This window comes from Pongo abelii, chromosome 8, assembly GCF_028885655.2.
Source record: "Pongo abelii isolate AG06213 chromosome 8, NHGRI_mPonAbe1-v2.0_pri, whole genome shotgun sequence".
NCBI classification, from domain to species: domain Eukaryota; kingdom Metazoa; phylum Chordata; class Mammalia; order Primates; family Hominidae; genus Pongo; species Pongo abelii.
The window spans coordinates 67,199,192-67,222,162 of NC_071993.2; the positions used below are offsets into that span (position 1 = coordinate 67,199,192).

Here is a 22,971-nt window from a genome sequence, read left to right on the forward strand (position 1 = left end):
TTGTGTAATAGAATAAAAAGCTAAAATAAAAGGCATGTAGTTGGGGAAGAAAGAAACCAAACTGTCTGTAGACAATGTGATTGTCTATGTAGAAAATACCAAATAATTTTTTAAACCTTTCTGTAACAAATAAATGAGTATAGCAAGGTTGCAGGATAAAAAGTTAACATACAAAGGTCGACTGTTTTCCTTTTTTTTTTTTTTTTGAGACAGAGTCTCACTCTGTCACCCAGGCTGGAGTGCAGTGGCACGATCTCGGCTCACTGCAAGCTCCACCTCCCGGGTTCAGGCCATTCTCCTGCCTTAGCCTCCCAAGTAGCTGGGACTACAGGCGCCCACCACCATGCCTGGCTAATTTTTTGTATTTTTTTTTAGTAGAGATGGGGTTGCACCATGTTACCCAGCATGGTTTTGATCTCCTGACCTTGTCATCTGCCTGCCTTGGCCTCCCAAAGTGTTGAGATTACAGGCATGAGCCACCGTGCCCAGCCAGTCAACTGTTTTTCTTTGTTTCTTTTTTTTTTTTAATCATACTTTAAGTTCTAGGGTACATGTGTACAAATGCAGGTTTATTACATATGTATACATGTGCCATGTTGGTTTGCTGCACCCATTAACTTGTCATTTACATTAGGTATTTCTCCTAATGCTATCCCTCCCCCTGCCCCCCTCCCCATGACAGGCCCTGGGGTGTGATGTTTCCCACCCTGTGTCCAAGTGTTCTCATTGTTCACTTCCCACCTATGAGTGAGAAAATGCGATGTTTGGTTTTCTGTCCTTCTGTCCTTGTGATAGTTTGCTGAGAATGATGGTTTCCAGCTTCATCCATGTCCCTGCAAAGGACATAAACTCATCCTTTTTTATGGCTGCATAGTATTCCATGGTGTATATGTGCCACATTTTCTTAATCCAGTCTATCATTGATGGACATTTGGGTTGGTTCCAAGTCTTTACTATTGTGAATAGTGCCACAATAAACACACATGTGCATGTGTCTTTATAGCAGCATGATTTATAATCCTTTGGGTATATACCCAGTAATGGGATCACTGGGTCAAATGGTATTTCTAGTTCTAGGTCCTTGAGGAATTGCCACACCGTCTTCCACAATGGTTGAACTACTTTACACTCCCAACAGTGTAAAAACGTTCCTGTTTCTCCACATCCTCTCCAGCATCTGTTGTTTCCTGACTTTTTAATGATCACCATTCTAACTGGTGTGAGATGGTATCTCATTGTGGTTTTGATTTGCATTTCTCTGATGACCAGTGATGATGAGCATTTTCTCATGTGTCTGTTGGCTGCATAAATGTCTTCTTTTGAGAAGTGCCTGTTCATATCCTTCGCCCACTTTTTGATGGGGTTGTTTGTTTTTTTCTTGTAAATTTGTTTAACTTCTTTGTAGATTCTGGATATTAGCCCTTTGTCAGATGGGTAGATTGCAAAAATTTTCTCCCATTCTGTAGGTTGCCTGTTCACTCTGATGGTAGTTTGTTTTGCTGTGCAGAAGCTCTTTAGTTTAATGAGATCCCATCTGTCTATTTTGGCTTTTGTTGCCATTGCTTTTGGTGTTTTAATCATGAAGTCCTTGCCCATGTCTATGTTCTGAATGGTATTGCCTAGGTTTTCTTCTAGGGTTTTTATGGTTTAGGTCTAACATTTCGGTCTTTAATCCATCTTGAATTCATTTTTGTATAAGGTGTAGGGAAGGGATCCAGTTTCAGTTTTCTACCTATGGCTAGCCAGTTTTCCCAGCACCATTTATTAGATAGGGAATCCTTTCCCCATTTCTTGTTTTTGTCAGGTTTGTCAAAGATCAGATGGTTTTGTTTCTAGAGTCTGCTTTCTTCTGCACTGACTTCATTCTCAAGCAAGCTCTCCTGGTTTTTGTTTGTTTGTTTGTTTGTTTGAGAAATGTTGTATTTAATGGTAAAGCTTAGCACACCCCAGCACCAGGAATGATGTGGAGTTGCAGCAGCAGGGACAGGCAGGTGACCATCAGGGAGGGGGAAGAGGATAAGGAAGGCAGCCATCAAACCGAAGAGCCCCAAGTCCTCAGGCAAAGCCCAGAATGACATAGGAGAAGAACTGCTGCTTGAGAGACGGGTTTCTGGCATAGCCAATGATCAAGCTGCCAAACACTGTTCCAGTGCCAGCCCCTGAACCAGCCACACTGACTGTGGCTGCCCCAGCACCAATCAACTTGGCTGCTGTGTCAACGTCCCGTGAGACAACACTGGTCTAAAACTCCTGTCTGGCCACCTGGAGTGGGGAGCTGCTATAAGAAGGCTGTTTAGATGAATTCTCTGGGCTATTCAAGAAGGAGGCAGACACAGGCCTGATTAGACCCCTGGTACAACAGCACATCAGAGCCGGAGAAATGAGTTGTGCCCCGGTCTGCATTTTTTCAGTCTGCACTCCCACTGCCCTGCAGCCCCTGCTCAGCCCACAGCACTCGCCTGGCTCAACGTGACTGACTCACCTCCCAGCTTTAGCCCTTAGCAATGGCAGCTCCAGGCTTATAACATCCTATTAATTATTAGTCCAGGAAATTTCCAAGGGTACATATTCCTTATCCCAGCTTGGATTAAGTGCCCATCCCTGGATCTGGGGGTGGGTATTATACCTCCTTGAACATATAGCCCGAAAATATAGGAGGCAATTTTCTAGGGGAAAATGACAGGACTGTTCCATAAGAAGAAAGAGTAGATATAGGATAGGCAGAAACCTTCACATGTTCCCTTTAAACTCTGTGCAGACAATGTTTTTTGTTTACTGGAAAGTTATTTCCCCTCTACTCCCACCCCTGCCAAAACTGATGATAAACTGACTCTCCTCAACTCTTTGGGTAATATAAAGTTTTCTATAGTCCTAGGCTGCTCACTTTTTGGTGGACCAATGTATGGATTTATCTGCTTTGGTTTCAGTATGTAGCTTTATCTTATTTATTTATTTATTTATTTTTTTATGAGACGGAGTCTCACTCCGTTGCCCAGGCTGGAGTGCAGTGGCGTGATCTTGGGTCACTGCAAGCTCCATCTCCTGGGTTGACGCCATTCTCCTGCCTCAGCCTCCTGAGTAGCTGGTACTACAGGCACCCGCCACCATGCCTGGCTAATTTTTTGTATTTTTAGTAAAGATGGGGTTTCACCGTGTTAGCCAGGATGGTCTCCATCTCCTGACCTCGTGATCCACCCACTTGGCCTCCCAAAGTGCTGGGATTACAGGCGTGAGCCACCACACCTGGCCTTCAGTATGTAGCTTTAATTTACATTTGCCACATCCTTGTAACTTAATGACTTTTTTTTTATTTGATTTCTCAATAACGCTTGTGAAAATTAAATTCTCTAGTCCACATTATAAATTAATGGGAATGCCTCTATTTGACACATGAAACAGTTACTGCCTGCTGCTATGGTTTCCACTACAAATGCAAGAAAAGAGTATCTTCATGCTTTCATGGGATTGCTGCTGCCATGATTGAATGAGGAATACAGGAGGAATATAGGAATACAGGGAAAAACAGAGAGAGATCTTTTGCAACTCAGAAATAACCTTGAAAACAGTGAAAAGCCTGAACCCGTTTTACTCCAAAGAAGGATCTAAAATTTAAGTTTACATGCGAATTTTTCAAAAATTATTTCCCATATACCCTAACCTTCTGGTTGACTTCACTTTTGAAAGCTTAAAAGTTAAAACAAAAAAAGAAAAAAGGTACTAGTGGGAATTATGGCACATGTGTAAATCCAACAATTGACCAACATTTGGGAACACCTACAAGGCAAACCTTTGCTTTACTATATTTTCAACAGAATTAAAATGTTTTAGGTGATAATCTACCTCTTTAGTCAGTTTTACCAAAGCCCAATTCCTAAGAGTAGGAATGGGGAAAGGAGAAAAGGAGGTGAAGAGGTAACAATATTCTGCCACATGTATGGTGAAAAGCCATCTAAGACACACTTTCTCAGTCCCGCTCTGAACAGGAGAGTGAAGTTCTCAGCCTTAGTAATTGCCACCAATGTGCCATCTGATTAAACCACACCCTCCTTAAGTCACTCCAGGAAATCAAGCATGGATAGAACTTTCAGGCCCTGATAGTGTGCTTAAAGCTGAAAGTCTACCTAAATAATGTTTTCTGGGGGGAAAAAAAAGAAAAGTGCACACATATATGGACTACCCAGACAAGTGGTTCCTCTGACATTATATATGGAGACAGAGAGGTAAGGATTTCAGAAAACATTCTCCTTTGGCTGAGCTACATTCAAGTTGTGACTACAGAATCAACAATTAGACAGCCAACCCCTAAGAATATGTGCCAATAACTCTCTCTTGCCAGCTTCTGTCTTGGGTCCCAAACCCACTCTATGCCACCCTGACTCTCACTCCATATCCCTCACATCCACTAGCATCTCTCAGTGAATTGGCTGGTTTAGATGTGGGCCCTTACTCCATCCCTGGCACTGGAACTAACCCTTTATCAATGGGTACATCTGGCCTCTCCCTTGTTGCAATTTTCTAACCAGAAACTAGTTATCCCACTTCCGACTCCCAGTGCTGATGCCTGATCACATCCCTCCCACAAGCACACACAGCCAGGAAGGCAGCCAGGTAATGTCTGTAGCCAAATTGCCTGTTTGAATCCTGTTGTGTTAAACATTAGTTGTGCAGCCTCTGTTTCACCCCTGTTCCTCAGTTTCCCTGCTTAAAAAAAATGGGGCTGATAATAATGGCACCTACCATCATTATTATGATGATTGGGTGAGTTAATAGTGGTTGCTATGCTTAAGACAATGCCTTGTACATAATGCTGTGTGTGTTGATCAAAATAAGAGCCTATCCAGCGCTGTCTTCTTGAGACATGGCTGTTCAGTTTCTAATCTGAATTCCCAAAACCAGAAAAGGAAAACTGTCAAGGATAATCACAGGCTTGGGGGGAGTTGAGCAAAAAGGAAACCTGGAAAGGACGAATGAAAAAGCTACTACATAGCTCATCCCTGGGAAGAGTCAGCATCAAACCTGCGCAAGGTCCCATAAAGCCAGCGTCTAAAACCTTGACTCTACTTACAACAATGAAGACAATGGAGAGGGAGGCAGAAGGCTCCGGTGAGAGAAATAACAAGCTTCTGTCCATTTAAGAGAAAGAAATCAGACAGAAATCTGGTTGTAGCTACCAAGATGCTTCCTGGAGGAAGGTGGCTGACTTTTTATCTGATGTGTCACTTGGTGAAATAATTGCTGGAAATAATGGTGCAATAGCAGCCTGCTCGGGGTACTATTTATCCATGTCTGTTCTATCTTTCAACCTCAAAGTGCCCACTGCCTCACAGAGCACACCAAAATGACACCACTGTTGTTAACAACAGTGCAACACACAGAAGTCAAGCGATTTCTCTAGATAGGCAAAATTAAACACACACACACACACACACACACACGGCTCGTGGAGAAGTGAGGTTTGTGTGCAGATCCTGACACTCCACTTTAATTCGCAAGTCGGGAGAGGGAAGTGGATTGTAGGTTTAGCTGCCTTCGGGAAACGGTAGAATCTGAGATGGGCAGGGGCACGGGAGGTGGGACACAGAAGTATAAAGCCAATAAAGAGATTACAGAAATGGAATTCTCTTTCTGGTTTCCTAGTAATTTGTTCCCATATTGGGAGTGACCAGGTCTCTTTATGAAATCAGAAAAAAATATGAATTCAATTGTGATTAAGAATGCAAGAGACTTCTACTCTCTCTCACCTTCATCCCACTTCAGATAACGACTTGTACCATCACATCTTTACCCGACCCTCTCAACCTCCACCTCTCCTGTTATTCACTGCAGGAAATTGACACTTAGATATCATTGTATCCTTAAGTCTGTTAGCCTTGGATAAGGTTCCTCATCACCTCCCTCCATCCTGGGATCATTTCCATCCTACGCCCAAGTGGTTAATGTAGTTTAATCAAATCAAGGACACTCTCTTAGTAGTTTCTTCTCAAACTCCTCAGTTTCATCTTCTTCTTGACCTGTTGCTCATGTGTCCTGCTGATTTCATGAATCTTAGATCAACACACCCCTCACTTCTCTTAGCATCCGTCCCCAAGCTTGCTACCAAGAGCTCACATTGAGAATCCTGTGGCCATGATGATAAGCTACTTTGCATGCTTATAATTTCCAACTTCACCTGGACCCATAATTCTCCGTAATCCATTTCCTCATCTCTGGTCAATTGCTTTTCATATCTCTGTAGCATCGTTTCAGCAAGTTTAACGTGCATAATAGCCAATGAGGAGCTTATTAAAACACATATTTCTGGGCCCCATTTCAAGAGATTCTGATTCTGTAGGTCTGGAATGGAGCCTAAGAATTCATAGACAAGAATTTCTAACAAGTTTCCAAGTGATATTAACCACATTGGTCCATGGGCCACACTTTCAGTAGCACTAATGTTAAGCTCCTGGCATATAGTAAATTTTTATTAAATAATTATTTTTGAAAGACCTCAATCCTTTCCTTTCCCCATTTCAACAGACCTCTTTTACTTAGCAGTGACAAAAAATGCTTTAAAATATAAACTTTTAAAATGTACTTTCTTTCCTTCTTCAACTTATGTTTTTATCCATCCCTAAATTTTCTCTTCATATGCCAGAAGAAGTAGTGACTGGATTGCTACTTCTTAAAAGAATAGATGTGTGTTATTTTGTTCCGCTTTGCTATAAGAAACACTTGAGGCTGGGTAATTTATTTAAAATCGGGGTTTATTTGGCTGATGGTTCTGCAAGATGTACAGGCATGGCACTGGCATCTGCTCAGCTTCTGGTGAGGCCTTAGGAAACTTACAGTCATGGCAAAAGGTGAAGGGAGGCTCGATATATCCCACAGCAAGACAGGAAGCAAGACAGAGAAAGGAGAGGTCCCAGACTCTTTCAAACAAACAGATCTCACATGAACAAGCTGAGCAAGAACTCACTCATCAACAAGGGGATGGCACTAAACCATTCATGAGGGATCCATGCCTATCATCCAATACCTCCCACTAGACCCCATCTCCAACATTGAAGATCACATTTCAACATGAGATTTGGAGGCAACACATATCCAAACCACAGCCAGATGGGAGCAATGTGGAGTTTCTAGAGGAAGGCTTGGGTCAGATCTTCACATGATTTGCTCTGTCATCTGCCCTTAGCACTGCAGAGAAACAGAAGCAGGAAAGATTAGGAACACCCTCCTGGCCATCTGGACAGGTGACCCAAAAGCCTGACACAGCTGGCCACTTTCCCCTTGACTCTAGAAAACAAGAATGTGCAATCCAAATAGAATAGCAACATGAGCAAAGATTCTTGACCCAGAAAGACTTAAGCTTATATACAAGCTCCATCATTGCTCAACTGCATGGCCTTTGGAAATCCACTAAACTGCCTCCCTTAGATGCAGTTTTACTGATGATTGCAAGCACAAATCTTTGACTGTAAATTTAGCAGTGCAAAAAATAGAATTTCCTTTTCTTTCAATATTTTAAGCTCCCATTCTATTGGCAGGCAAATAGACAATCTTAATCTTTTCAGGGTTTCCCCATCACCCCACCAAGGCTCTTCCTTTGTTCTCAGGGACTCAGACAGTTCAGGTTTGGGTTGAGGATTTCTTATCTTGGGTTAGTCAGGATCCTCTCACACTGACATCTGCCGAGATGCCTATTCCCATCTGGTCTTTTGTTGTGAGTCCATGAAGGTTGCTTCAGAGCCATCTCTCATTCTTGAACCCAAGGCCTCCTCAGGCTTACCCCTATCTGAGCTAGCTCATGCCTTTCTTGAGTGTATAAGAGGCAGTCCACTGCTACACAGCTTTATAGGGCAGTAAGAAGCTCAGCGGGTTTTTAAAGATCTTCCTCACTCCCATGCCACTCTTGCCTTGAATCCTTCTCCTCTTTTACCTTGCTGGGACATGAGGAAGTCTGTGAGGCTGCCCGTGACCCATCAGCCTGGGACACACCATGGTCCCAGGCCTTTCTGTTTCCCAGAGCACTGAGAACCAGAGACACAAATCTCCCTCCTTTCAAATTTCCTAGAGCTATTTATTTTTGAACATTAAAAGTCTAGGCTCTTTAAATCAAAAGTCCGTTTCTCCTACTTTCTCTTGTAACATCTGTTCTATGAGCCAATGGATGCCACATGGGAAAAGGCCTATGGGTACAAAGAAATTGCAGGGAAATGTCAGTTAATATTTTGAAGCCTTCCGATCACATGTATAAAGTGGAATAAAATCATTTTTAAGCTTACTGTGGGGATTAAATGGCATAACCCAGGTTAAGTTCTTTGTAGCATTCGATTTAAAATAAATACTAGGTAAATATACTTTCCCTTCCTTTAGTTTCTCCTGCCTTTCTGACCATTTTGGCTTTTACTCAATGACTTTTCTTCCCTTACCTTTTCCCTCCCTTCTCTTTAAATCTAATGGTTCCTTAAGTGTTAAGCATTTGTCTCTGAAAACATTTTTACAATCCTCCTGAACACTTCACAGACACCTCACATTCATCACGTCAAGAACTGCATCCAGCCCGGTGTGATGGCTCATGCCTGTAATCCCAACACTTTGGGAGGCTAAGGTGGGTGGATCACGAGGTCAGGAGATCGAGACCATCCTGGCTAATATGGTGAAACCCCGTCTCTACTAAAAATACAAGAAATTAGCCAGGCATGGCAGTGTGCGCCTGTAGTCCCAGCAACTGGGGAGGCTGAGGCAGAAGAATGACGGGAACCCACGAGGCAAAGCTTGCAGTGAGCCGAGATCGTGCCACTGCACTCCAGTCTGGGCAACAGAGCGAGACTCAGTCTCAAAAAAAAAAAAAAAAAAAAAAAAAAGGAACTGCATCCATGTGATTCCCCAAATCTATCCCTCTTTCGGGATTTTCTATGTCAGAAATAACACAACATTCACAACTTTGCTTAAGAGAGAAGCATCAACATCGGTCTTGATATCTTACTTCCACATCATCACCTCCCACAGTGAATGAGTCCTCAATGAATATTTCTCCAATCTGACCCCTCTTGTTTATTTTCATAACCACTGGTGTAGCTGTTTCTCAGCACATCATACTTCGTACCTTATCCTCCTAACTAATCCCTTTTCTTTCTATTTCTGGCCATTCCCTAGTCATCTACTAACAGTATTCTTTTTCTAAAACTTAGACATTGTTATGTTGCCCTCCCAAATTAAGTATTTACCATGTTTCTTCATTCCCTACAGGTGATGGTATTCAAAGACCTGGGCTTTCTAGTGCAAATCTTCCCATCCATCTCTATTTCTTTCTTTTTCTCCTTCTCCTCTGTCCTTCACCCACATCCCAAGGCAGTTCACAGCAGTGGTGTTATAAAAATAAACTTGAGGGCATGGCCAACTGTGATAGGATACAAGAACTTTGTTACTACTACAAAGTTAGAGGTTTGGATATGTGTATGCTTATAAAGTGAGCTCCTTTAATAATGTCACTTTCATAGGGGAAAGAAAACACAAGAAAAGGAGAGAGGAAATAAAGAAAAGTGAAGTTTCAATACCCTAACCACATCGTCGTAAGATTTATTGTGTAGTCCAGTGCTTTGGACATAGAAGATTCCTAAAAACAATCTCTGAGTAAATGAAGGCACCCTTGGAGGTTTTACTGCTGTATCCTCTCCACCTTCCTGGGACACTCCTGTTGGGTGATGAATACATGATGCCACGCTGTTGGGCACAACACTGCTGGGAAGACCTTTTTGACACACAAGCCTCTATGTTTTCCACCTTGCCCAACTACACTCACTTTTCAAGCTCAGCTTAAATATCAGCTCCTATGTTAAGCTTTCATGGACACTGTGGATCATTTCTACTTTCCCAGAGATATTAATCATTTTCTTCTTTGTACTTCCACACCACTTGGGGAATATAGTTTCCAAGTGCTTCAGTGCTACATCGTTATTTGGTGTCTGTATTACATCTTATCATTCTGATACAAAGTGAGCTCCTTGAAGAGCCTATCTTGTTCTTTTGTTTCCAGTGTCAGCACTCAGAGTGGCAATCTCTGAATTTTTGTTTGGTTAAGTTGGGTAACAAGTTGAAGGCAAGAAAGCTAAGAAGTGTTAGCCCAGCCATATACATTGAAACAAATACACCTGGGTCTTATTTTTAAGCAGAAACATGATTGGCCTTTCCAGGATGGTAGAATCGTCTTTACCTAATAAATACTTTATTTCTTCTGTTTGTTCATTTGTCCTAATCTCAGGGAAAACCCAGGTCCTTGTTGTCCAGGGGTTTCTCAGGGGATGGAAGACCATAAATCCATGGATTTCTTCCCTCCCAAACTTCCCACAGTCCAGTGAACAAGCATGCATAGAAGACTCTCTGTCCAAACCAGAGCCATGATGTAGAGCAAGTAACAGAAGTATGGGAGATTAGGCATGGAAGGCCAAGGAAACCTTGTCCTCCTGGCACACATAATTTCATTCAGAACACAGTGGATGCCCATTCTGCAGCTCTTTTCAAGTGTACCCATTTGGTTACAATATACTGCAGTTCCTGAAACACGATGCCTGCTCTTTCTCCCAATGAAAGTTGAAACGTATGATCCAGTTTTTGAAGGTAAATACATATCCCCACCTGTATTCTGCAAAGGCAAAACCAAACACTTCTCTTTGGAAAATTTCCTACCTCTAGCTAGAGGTCACTCGTTGCTTCACTGTAAACCTCTGGTTTCAATTATGTCCCTCCAGGGGAAAAAAACGACACTCTGGAAATTTTAGAAATCACTTTCTTGGGTTATTTGTTCTGAGGGACTAATCTGAAAAGTTGTACTATCCCCAAGGTGCCTCAGTCCCCAAAAGGGCGCCATCCACAGTCCAGCTGGTCTCAGCCCCCATATATGGAAACTAATTATTAAAGCCATATCCTTCTTGATTGAAGATCTTCTAATGGACAGCTAGAAGCTTGGCCATTACTTTCCACCTGCCATAGTGTCAATCAATTGTGGGAGAAAACCATTTTTATGTCAATCAAGAAATCCATGGGGATGTTGTAACCTGTTATGATGCATTACCCTTTGACCACTGTGGCTTGAAGGCTCTGGCATTAAAGAGCATGTGCCAGAAATAATTAGAAGTTACTCTTAATTGTATTCACATATAAATGAAGCATTTAGCACTGGAGCATTTATACTGTCTAGAGAAGAAGCCTGGGAAGTCCATCTTCCTTGGTGCCACCATTAACATCACTATTAATCAAATGTAGTAGGTTGAGATTCAAAGCTATTGCCCTAACACTGTAAATATTTAGTGCCAATGTGATTACTATTATCCTGTATTAATGTCCTGCCACAAGTATTAACAAGACCAGTATAGCAAACTGACTAATTTTCAATGCCCTTGGCACCCCGTGGTGAAAGAGATGGATTTTCCAGGAAACAGCCATTGTGGAAAACAGCAATATATAGGGCTGAGACTGGCCTTACACATTTTAGTGGTTACAAAAATGTCTCTCCCCACCCCTGGTGAGTTACAGCTCTCGGAGGTATGACACTGAATCACCTTATCTCTCCCAGTAACTGCTCTGTTGTGCCTGGCTCAGGGGCATTCATCTGAATGACACCGACCTCAAAATTGGAATTTGGGCTCTAAATCTTGAGCATGGGATATTTTTCTTTATGGGCCAGATTTCAAAGAGTCCAAAAGAAGAGCGAGAGAGAGAGAATCACCAACACACACGTGGCTTGCACTTGTTCACAATTCATCTCGGCCATTGCAACATCCTGTCCTTAGAATGACCTTACAGAAAAGGAAAGCTAAAGGGAATAGCTACAAAAATGAGAACGGCTGAGGAGTAAATAAAACAACAGGAAGGCAGGCAGGAGCCACAATGACCAGACTGAACCAGAATAAAACAAATTCATTATACTGTAAATTGCTCACACTATATGGGAGTCTATTACGGGGAGTTCGTGAGAACTGGGAAGAGGGGTGGTAGATTCTTACTGTAGCCAGAGCCCATCGATCACTCCAAAACACCCAGGGCCAAAGAAATCTAAGTCGTGATGGATTGCTCATGGTTGAAGAGGGTGAGTGGAGAGTAGGTAAATTAAACCCCCAGATTGCCATGTCCATGTGTGAAGTACATTACAGGTCTTTCTTCTGTATTTCTGCTATGAATGCTTGAGTGTAATTTGCCATCCTGAGGGCCTAATACAGGGCCAGCCAGAGGGTCCAGTACTCAGTATATTTCTGATGACTTCAAGAAGATTGTCCTGAAGTGTTAAAGCACTGAGCACATAGCCTAGCAGAGATAAACATCAATAATTCTGTAGCTACATAATCACTTCCTCCATTTAAGCTTCCTCCCTCCACCATGGATGTATAATCCACAAGATATATAAGCCCTCTCATTCTCAAATTACTGCTGCATTCATTCATTCATTCATTTAGCAAATATTGATCGAGCAGTTGCTGTGTGCTAGGCACTATATCAATCAGTGGCTTGGAGTCCAGTAAAAGCCTTGGTATCAAATGGGTCTGAGTCCAAATTCTGGCTCTGTAATATTGATGTTATTAAGTTCCTTAATGTCTTTGAGCTGCACTTTCTGCTCTGCAAAATGAACATAATCATAATGCCTACCCTGAGTTAATGTGAAGACTAAGAGAGCTTGCATAGTGGATACTTAGCACAGAACTCTGCATGTGGTGAGCTTCATAAATGTAGTGGCTTCAAGACCCTGCCTAAATCCAGGGATCACTGTGAAGCCTACCTTGGCTTCCACAGCCTTTGTGAATTGTCTTCCCCTGAGCCCAATGAGTATTTGTTATTTGTTCTTTAGGTTTAGTTCCTGACTTTTTGCTTTATTTGGTAGGCTTTATTTCCTGGCCTATTATTCCATGAATAAACCTTTAGACAAAGCTTTGGTTTTTCCCACGGGAAAACACAATCGCTAAGAAGCCCAGGTTAGGAGCAAATTAGGAACAGGGTACTGAGTCAAGATGAAGATCAAGGCAGGAAAACGTTCACCTTCTCAAAAGTAGAGTGAGGCTTAAGGGAGGATGGATAGAGTCCCTGTAGGGAAAAATTGGATAGGGCTAAGAAAGGGAAACAATGAGTAAGTACCTAGTGGTCATCCCAAAGAGAGTGGGGCATATTCTATCATGTGAGAAGTCCCTAGAGCATAGGGGGAAGTTGTTGAGGATAGTGGTTCACAGTACCTGGATGAAGGAACGGAAGATTTCCCATGTGGATTTTGGAGCACTCGACATCACTCAGGGACCATCAACAGCTGTGTTTACCCTAATTCTTCATCTCTACTCTTTAATTCTTCTTGGCTATAAGCAACTTTAGTTTCATAGAAGAGAGTTTCCCATAGTGACTTTACCTCTGTGCCTCCTGAGCCCCTTGGGACATCTGGATGTCCAGTCACAGGCTGGGATTCAAGAAGATAATTCTGAAAAATGAAATGGTAAGTAGCAGAGAAGTGAGAAAGAGCCAGTTATGGCCCCTCGATTTCAATGTTCTTGTTCATAAAGTGGAGTTCTTAACACTCTGAAATTGTAGGTAAAGTTTTATGCATGTGTGCACGTGAAATTTTTTCCTAAGGCAATTAGTAGATTTCATCATATTCTGAAAGAGAGCTGAAAATTGTCCCTGTCCTGCTTTGCTCAGAGGACTCTCATGGGATGGTCTATGGTCCCTTGATAACCACTGAATAGACTCAGGGGCTTCCACAGTGGGTAGTAGAATAGGAGGCCAGAGAATATAGGATCAGGACCTCCATCTCACTTTAGTAACCGTAATTCTTTATTTATTTATTTAGTTTGTTTCTGTTATTATTACTATTATTTATTATACTTTAAGTACTGGAATACATGTGCAGAACTTGCAGGTTTGTTACATAGCTATACATGTGCCATGGTGGTTTGCTGCACCCATCACCCATCATCTAGGTTTTAGGTATTTATCTAATTAGATATTTATCCTAATGCTCTCCCTCCCCTAGTCCCCTAGCCCCTGACAGGCCCTGCTGTGTGATGTTCCCCTCCCTGTGTCCATGTGTTCTCACTGTTCAGTTCCCATTTATGAGTGAGAACACGCGGTGTTTGGTTTTCTGTTCCTGTGTTAGTTTGCAGAGAATGATGGTTTCTAGCTTCATCCGTGTCCCTGTAAAGGAGATGAACTCATCCTTTTTTATGGCTGCATAGTATTCCATAGTGTATATGTGCCACGTTTTCTTTGTCCAGTCTAACATTGATGGGCATTTGGGTTGGTCCCAAGTCTTTGCTATTGTGAAGTGTCACAGTAAATATACATGTGCATTTGTCTTTATAGCAGCATGATTTATAATCCTTTGGGTATATACCCAGTAATGGAATCACTGGGTCAAATGGTATTTCTGGTTCTAGATCCAAGAAAAAACAACCCCATTAAAAAGTGGGCAAAGGATATAAACAGACACTTCTCAAAAGAAGACATTTATGTGGCCAACAAACATGAAAAAAACTCATCATCACTGGTCATTAGAGAATTGCATATTGAAAAACCACAATGAGATACTATCTCATGCCAGTTAGAATGGTGATCATTAAAAAGCCTGGAAACAACAGATGCTGGAGAGGATTACAGAAATAGGAACCCTATTTTTATATTCAAAGGAGTTTTTACTCTTTTAAACAGTTAGAAAATAATCACGAAAAAATAAAGAGGAGAGTTACCTAGCTGATATGGCTCCTTTTAGCTCTTGTATCCACCTCCACCCTAGCAGCCAGGCATCTTGTAGCAGGCCACTCAGTGTCTACTTGGTGTCAGTGGCCTCAGCCCCTGACTGCAACCACATGACATACTTCATATTTTCTGGATTTTCCAACTATGAATCCATTTCTCATTTTCTTATTTTCATTCTTGCTATACCCATATAATTTTATAAATTTCTGAAAACTACCCTGGCTCTTTTTTTTTCTAATTATATAATTTTCTTTATTTTATTTTATTTTATTATTATTATACTTTAAGTTTTAGGGTACATGTGCACAACGTGCAGGTTTGTTACATATGTATACATGTGCCATGTTGGTGTGCTGCACCCATTAACTCGTCATTTAGCATTAGGTATATCTCCGGATGCTATCCTTCCCCCCTCCCGCCACCCCACAACCATCCCTGGTGTGTGATGTTCCCCTTCCTGTGTCCATGTATTCTCATTGTTCAATTCCCACCTATGAGTGAGAATATGCAGTGTTTGGTTTTTTGTCCTTGTGATAGTTTGCCTAGACTGATGGTTTCCAGCTTCATCCATGTCCCTACAAAGGACATGAACTCATCAATTTATATGGCTGCATAGCATTCCAGGGTGTATATGTGACAAATTTTCTTAATCCAGTCTATCATTGTTGGACATTTGGGTTGGTTCCAAGTCTTTGCTATTGTGAATAATGCTGCAATAAACATACGTGTGCATGAGTCTTTATAGCAACATGATTTATAATCCTTTGGGTATATACCCAATAATGGGATGGCTGGGTCAAATGATATTCTAGTTCTAGATCCCTGAGGAATCGCCACACCATCTTCCACAACAGTTGAACTAGTTTACAGTCCCACCAACAGTGTAAAAGTCTTCCTATTTCTCCACATCCTCTCCAGCACCTGTTGTTTCTTGACTTTTTAATGATCACCATTCTAACTGGTGTGAAATGGTATCTCATTTGGTTTTGATTTGCATTTCTCTGATGGCCAGTGATGATGAGCATTTTTTCATGTGTCTGTTTCATGTGTCTCTTTAGTTTAATTAGATCCCATTTGTCAATTTTGGCTTTTGTTGCCATTGCTTTTGGTGTTTTAGACATGAAGTCTTTGCCCATGCCTATGTCCTGAATGGTATTGCCTAGGTTTTCTTCTAGGGTTTTTATGGTTTTAGGTCCAACATTTAAGTCTTTAATCCATCTTGAATTAATTTTTGTGTAAGGTGTAAGGAAGGGATCCAGTTTCAGCTTTCTACATATGGCTAGCCAGTTTTCCCAGCACCATTTATTAAATAGGGAATCCTTTCCCCATTTCTTATTTTTGTCAGGTTTGTCAAAGATCAGATGTTTGTAGATGTGTGGTATTATTTCTGAGGGCTCTGTTGTGTTCCATTGATCTATATCTCTGTTTTGGTACCAGTACCATGCTGTTTTGGTTACTGCAGCCTTGTAGTATAATTTGAAGTTCCAAGATGGCCAAATAGGAACAGCTCCAGTCTACAGCTCCCAGCGTGAGCGACGCAGAAGATGGGTGATTTCTGCATTTCCAACTGAGGTACGGGGTTCATCTCACTGGGGAGTGCGGGACAGTTGGTGCAGGACAGTGGGTGCAGCACACCGTGCATGAGCCAAAGCAGGGCAAGGCATTGCCTAACCCAGGAAGCGCAAGGGGTCAGGGAATTCTCTTTCCTAGTCAAAGAAAGGGGTGACAGACAGCACCTGGAAAATCGGGTCACTCTCACCCTAATACTGTGCTTTTCCAATGGGCTTAACAAACGGCACACCAGGAGATTATATCCCGCACCTGGCTCAGAGGGTCCCACGCCCACAGAGTCTCACTCATTGCTAGCACAGCAGTCTGAGATCAAGCTGCAAGGTGGCAGCGAGGCTGGGGGAGGGGCACCCGCCATTGCCCAGGCTTGAGTAGGTAAACAAAGTGGCCAGGAAGCTCGAACTGGTTGGAGCCCACCACAGATCAAGGAGGCCTGCCTGCCTCTGTAGGCTCCACCTCTGGAGGCAGGGCACAGACAAACAAAAGACAGCAGTAACCTCTGCAGACTTAAATGTCCCTGTCTGACAGCTTTAAAGAGAGTAGTGGTTCTCCCAGCACGCAGCTTGAGATCTGAGAATGGGCAGACTGCCTCCTCAAGTGGGTCCTTGACCCCCAAGTAGCCTAACTGGGAGGCATCCCCCAGTAGGGGCGGACTGACACCTCACATGGCCGGGTACTCCTCTGAGACAAAACTTCCAGAGGAACGATCAGGAAGCAGCATTTGCGGTTCACCAATATCCGCTGTTCTGCAGCCACTGCTGCTGATACCCAGGCAAACAGGGTCTGAAGTGGACCTCCAGCAAACTCCAACAGACCTGCAGCTGAGGGTCCTGACTGTTAGAAGGAAAACTAACAAACAGAAAGGACATCCACACCAAAAACCCATCTGTACGTCACCATCATCAAAGACCAAAGGTAGATAAAACCACAAAGATTGGGAAAAAACAGAGCAGAAAAACTGGAAACTCTAAAAATCAGAGTGCCTCTCTTCCTCCAAAGGAAGGCAGCTCCTCATCAGCAACAGAACAAAACTGGACGGAGAATGACTTTGATGAGCTGAGAGAAGAAGGCTTCAGAAGATCACACTATTCCAAGCTAAAGGAGGAAGTTTGAACCAATGGCAAAGAAGTTAAAAACTTTGAAAAAAAATTAGACGAATGGATAACTAGAATAACCAATGCAGAGAAGTCCTTAAAGGACCTGATGGAGCTGAAAACCATGGCACGAGAACTACGTGACAAATGCACAAGCCTCAGTAACTGATGCGATCAACTGGAAGAAAGAGTATCAGCGATGGAAGATGAAATGGATGAAATGAAGCGTGAAGAGAAGTTTAGAGAAAAAAGAATAAAAAGAAATGAAAAAAGCCTCCAAGAAATATGGGACTATGTGAAAAGACCAAATCTATGTCTGATTGGTGTACCTGAAAGTGACGGGGAGAATGGAACCAAGTTGGAAAACACTCTGCAGGATATTATCCAGGAGAACTTCCCCAATCTAGCAAGGCAGGCCAACATTCAGATTCAGGAAATACAGAGAATGCCACAAAGATACTCCTTGAGAAGAGCAACTCCAAGACACATAATTGTCAGATTCACCAAAGCTGAAACGAAGGAAAAACTGTTAAGGGCAGCCAGAGAGAAAGGTCGGGTTACCCACAAAGGGAAGCCCATCAGACTAAGAGCTGATCTCTCGGCAGAAACTCTACAAGCCAGAAGACAGTGGGGGCCAATATTCAACATTCTTAAAGAAAATAATTTTCAACCCAGACTTTCATATCTAGCCAAACTAAGCTTCATAAGTGAAGGAGAAATAAAATCCTTTACAGACAAGCAAATGCTGAGAGATTTTGTCACCACCAGGCCTGCTGTAAAAGAGCTCCTGAAGGAAGCACTAAACATGGAAAGGAACAACCAGTACTAGCCACTACCTTGGCTTTTTTAAAAGGTGATCCTGTTTCTCCACACTAGCTTTGGTGCCCCTTAGGCAACACTTTTCCAATTCAGTCCAGCCCCCGATCTCTCCAGCATATAGGTGGAATGTCCACTGAGCTCACTTGGGGCCTGGATCTTATAGGGAAGATGTGAGCATCCACTATGCTTCAGAATATAGACCACTGCATAGATGCCTTCCAAGCGTTTCAAGCTCCAAACTCATTCATCATGTCTTCTGAAACCCAGAGGGCATTCAAATCAGTGTCCAGCCAAACACTAACCCCAATGGCAGCCCATCACAGTGCACAGCTAGCTGTAACTCTCAATCCCTCAAATTTGAATGATACAGAAGATGAATAAAACAGCATATTCACAACAATGGGAAAATAGTAAGAAAGATATACTATAGTATATCCATTCAATGTAATCATATGTGGACAATCTAAATTGATACTTAAAAAGAATATTTAATGATGTATGAAAATATGTATGATTAAATCTTATGTAAAAAAGTAAACTCAATTATACAATAGCTTCCTGAGAAGTAATGAATAAGAGGCAAAATTTTGCAGATGTTGCAAACCTTTATGATTGTCTTGGCTATCTCCAGTGATTACAAGATGGCTGCTGCAGTTCTAGCCATCAGGTGCGCATTCCAGCAGGAACAAAGAGGGAAAAATAAGGAGAAAAGAATATTACCTTAATGAGGAAAGCAAAACTTTCTCTGGAATTTCTCCAGAAATTCCACAGACAATTATGTTTATGTCCCATTGACCAACACTATAACACATGATCAGGCCTGGATGGAAAGTAGATAGGGATAAGGAGGTTGGGAACAGGGACTGGATCAGCCAGTCAACACTGAATATCCCTGGTGGTAACTGAAAAGTCACCCTGAGCTTAATTTAGTCACTCCCCTGCCAGACCACAAAATTACTCAAACAAGCCAATCACACCTTCCTAAGTGAACGAAGGGTCACCCCACACCTGTGTCACTACAAAGCCTGCCTGCTACAACTCCTTCCAGTTCTCTCTGCTCCCAAGCAATTCTCGTATGGTTCTGCAGGGCCTGTGGTGTTCTCCCACTCTGGGCTGTGAGTATATATGACTAAGAAGCTGCTCTTTGTCTCAGCTGTATGGTGTCAGACGTGTGTTCAGCCATCTCATATTATTTAGGGCAGGTGGTCCCTCCCACAACAAGGAGGTGAACAGAAAGTGATCAGACTACTCTCCCATCTCCCTCTCCCTCCCTTCTTTTCTTCATTATTTCCTTGACTCCTTTCTTGCTTGCTTTCTTCCTTCCTTCTTTCTAATACTACATGCCAGGCACTTCTCTGGGCACTGGCATTACAACAGTGAACAAGACACACTCAAGCCCTGCCCTCAGGTAGCTTACCACCTAGTCAGAAAGATATCTGCTTATATTGTGTATTTTCTTCTTCAAGTACTGGGGGCACATAAGAGGAGCAACAAATCTAGAGCAGTATGTGTGTGTGTGTGTGTGTGTTTTTGTGTGTATACATACATGAGAAAAAATTGAGGTATGTGAGAGGGAAATAGCCAAGCAGAAGGGTTAGAATGGTGAGAGAGGGGATTTTAAAATTCAGGGTGGCTGAAGCTGAGAGTTTAAGGAGCTTGAGAACATTGTAGTGAGGTGCCTCTACAAAAGAATTGGCTGGGGGAGAAGGTAGAGAGAAGTGTAGAGGCCAAATCTTGGAAAGCCTTCCCAGCAGAGAGAAGGCTTTCATGAAGGAGCATTGGAATGCTGGAGAATATGGATCACATTTGGTTCTAGGAAAACCTCAAGGGCTGCAGGGTGGAGAATGACTGGGAGGGTACCACAGTGGAGAGGAAGGTAACTAGGGAGGCTGTGGCAGTAGTTGGGGCAGGAGACTATCATGCACTGAGCCAGCAGAGTGGCAAAGCTACAGGGAGAAATAAAGGGAGTGTCTATGAAGTCACTTTTTTTTTTTTAACCTAGTGGGAGAGTGACATAATGGGCTCTAAATGATTTTATACTCAAGGGTTTTTGTTTCTGCCATCCTCATAAAGGTCAGAGAAGTAAAATTTACCTTTTCACTTATAGAAGAAGGGTCCAATTGTCAATCACACACCTAATTTTCTGCAATTTCATATCAGTTAGAATTTTCTGCATATGCACTAGAAAATGCAACTAACAGTGGCTACAAAAATAGAGACTTTTTCATACAGAGTGAAAGGCAGTTGGGTCAAAGATATCAGAACAGATACTACTCTTGGAGTTTTCCTCATTCTCACAAGATGGCTGCTGCAGCTCCATCCGTCATGCTTTCAAGGCTGTAGAAAAAGTAAGTGGGAAAGGCTGTGTCAGCATTATGTGCCCTTATATCAGGAAAGAGAAACATTTTGCAAAAATCCTCTTCCTGAAGGCTTTTGCTTCTTCCTCATGGACTCTGGTCACCCTTAGATGCATAGGAAGCTGAGATAGCAAGTACTGGTTTTCTGAATTCTATAGAAGGAGACAGAAAGGGAGAAGGGGTTGGGAATGCTAACAGTGTTTGCCACAAGTGCCTTACAAGCCTGGGTTATATTTGAGGGTGGAAGAGAAAGTCGTGGTGGCAAGCATGTAGCAGAGGTCAGCCATAGTTATGAATTTTATGAAAGGTTTGCTGGGAAATTACATTTAAGAGAATATATATAGTGACTGTGACTCCCTCGACAGCACAACTGAGTGATTTGCAATGTACTTGCATTTCATGGCCCTTGTTCCAAATACTGTCTCTTGCTTTCATGTCAGACACTTGAGTTGTTTCAAAATCACCAGGCTGGCCCACTATTAAATTACACACACACACACACACACACACACACACTTTAGAAGCCCCTAGTGCATGGTAAGAAATGTGCTTGCTCTTCCAATGGCTGCAGCATCAACATTATTGGTTTGTTTGGGCAAATATGCTTTTTGCAAGACTGAAACTAAAGCAAGATTAAAACTGCCCTCTGCCCCAGATCTTGCCAAAAATCTGGAGTCTAAATTCCATTAAAGCAGTTTGCATTCATAATATAATTTGATTCTCACAGGAATCTTGCAAAGCAGGCTTTGCTCATCCTTTTAGAAGAGAAAACTGATCCAAAGATATGAAACGATTTGCTTAAGATCACCTAGTAGAGTGAGGGGGTCAGAAACACTTCTTGAGTTCAAATCTCAGATGCTTCGAATGCTGGATAGCTCAAAAGACTGTGGGAGTAGCAGCAAAGCAAGGTAACTGGGAAAAGAAATTCAGCATTGATAAGCTTAACTATAACTATAGTTTAGGAAAATCTGGAAAGAAGCTGTTCTGTAATGTGCTAACAATGCACCCTAAAACTTAATTGTATAAAACATCAACTGTTTTATTATGCTTATGGGTTCTGTGGTTCAGAAACTCATACACATCACAGTGGGGAGGATGGTTTGTCTGCTCCGTGGTGTCTGGGGCTTCTGTTGGGAAGAGTTAAATGGCTGTGGGCTACTGGCTGGGGGCTGGAATCATCTGAAGACTTTCACTCACATTTCTGACTCTTGGGCTTGGATGACTCCAAGTCTGGGCTCTGATGGGACCCTTGACTTAAGCACCCATGCATGGCCTTTCCACATGGCTTGGGCTTTCTCACAACATGGCGACCTCAGGCTAATTGGACTTTTACATGGCTGCCCACAATTCTAAGAGAATGTATTCCAGCAAAGAAAGCAAAACTGAATGACCCTTTATGGTCTAGTCTTGGCACTGAGTGCCTCTTTTACCATACTCTGTTGGTTGAAGCAGTCTCAGATCCACCCAGATTCAAGAGGAGTGGATTCCTCTCACTAGTAGGAGTACCAAACAATTTGCAGCCATGTTTTAAAACCAGACAGGGGCCAATCTATGTTGATTACCTTTATCTTGAATGGACATTCGATATGAAAAATGTATTCTACTATCTTTCCAGAGAGTATCTGTAAATGCATTTATCTGGCCCTAATACTATCACTTACTAGGCATATAACCATAGGAATCATGCCTAGTTTCCCTGAGTCAAAATTTACATGTCTTCAAAATGGGCATAATACTAATATCTCACAGAAGCATTGAGCTTCTGTAAGAAGGAAATGAGGTGCAAAGTGCCTAGCAAGGACCCTTTCGATATTTATTTAACACATACATCTAACACTATGTGCTAAACTGCTCTAAGCATTTCACAAAAATTGTCTCATTTAATCCTCATTTATCCTTATGACAAAGAAACTGCTATTATCCCCATTTTGGGGATGAAGAAACTGAAATGCAGAGAGGATAGTTAATTATCCATGGTCACAAAGCACCTAAGTGACAGACCAGGACTTGAACTGAGCAATATGGTGCTAGAGTCCATACTCTGCTTTGTAGTACACAGTGTAGATGTAAGTGTATACTTGCATATATGGTTTCTTGAGCATGCACAAGTGGCAGCATGAGCTCAGGGTTTCGTTTTTTGCAAAGACTGTTCATCTAGACCAGAGGTCCACAAACTATGACTGTGGTCCAAATGTGGCCACTCCCATTCGTTATATATTATCCATGACTGCTTTCATGCTGCAATAGCAGAGTTAAACACTCATGACAGAGACCATATGGCCTGCAAAGCTGAAAATATTTATTATCTGGCTCTCTGCAGAAAAGGTGTGCCAATCCCTTTTCTAGGCCTTACCTGTGACAACCCTTTATCCTGTGTTTCTTGGAATTCAAACACGTTATATCTTTGTTCTGATTAATTCCTT

General features: G+C 42.2%; 1 long non-coding RNA gene and 1 pseudogene across 1 annotated transcript in view; one reads left to right on the forward strand and one right to left on the reverse strand.

Moving 5' to 3' along the window:
- The window catches only part of LOC134762009 (uncharacterized), a 122,342-nt gene that overhangs the window by 23,890 nt on the left and 75,481 nt on the right, over positions 1-22,971 (forward strand). The window lies entirely within an intron of this gene.
- Positions 1,833-2,403, reverse strand: LOC100454461 (ATP synthase F(0) complex subunit C1, mitochondrial-like; annotated as a pseudogene).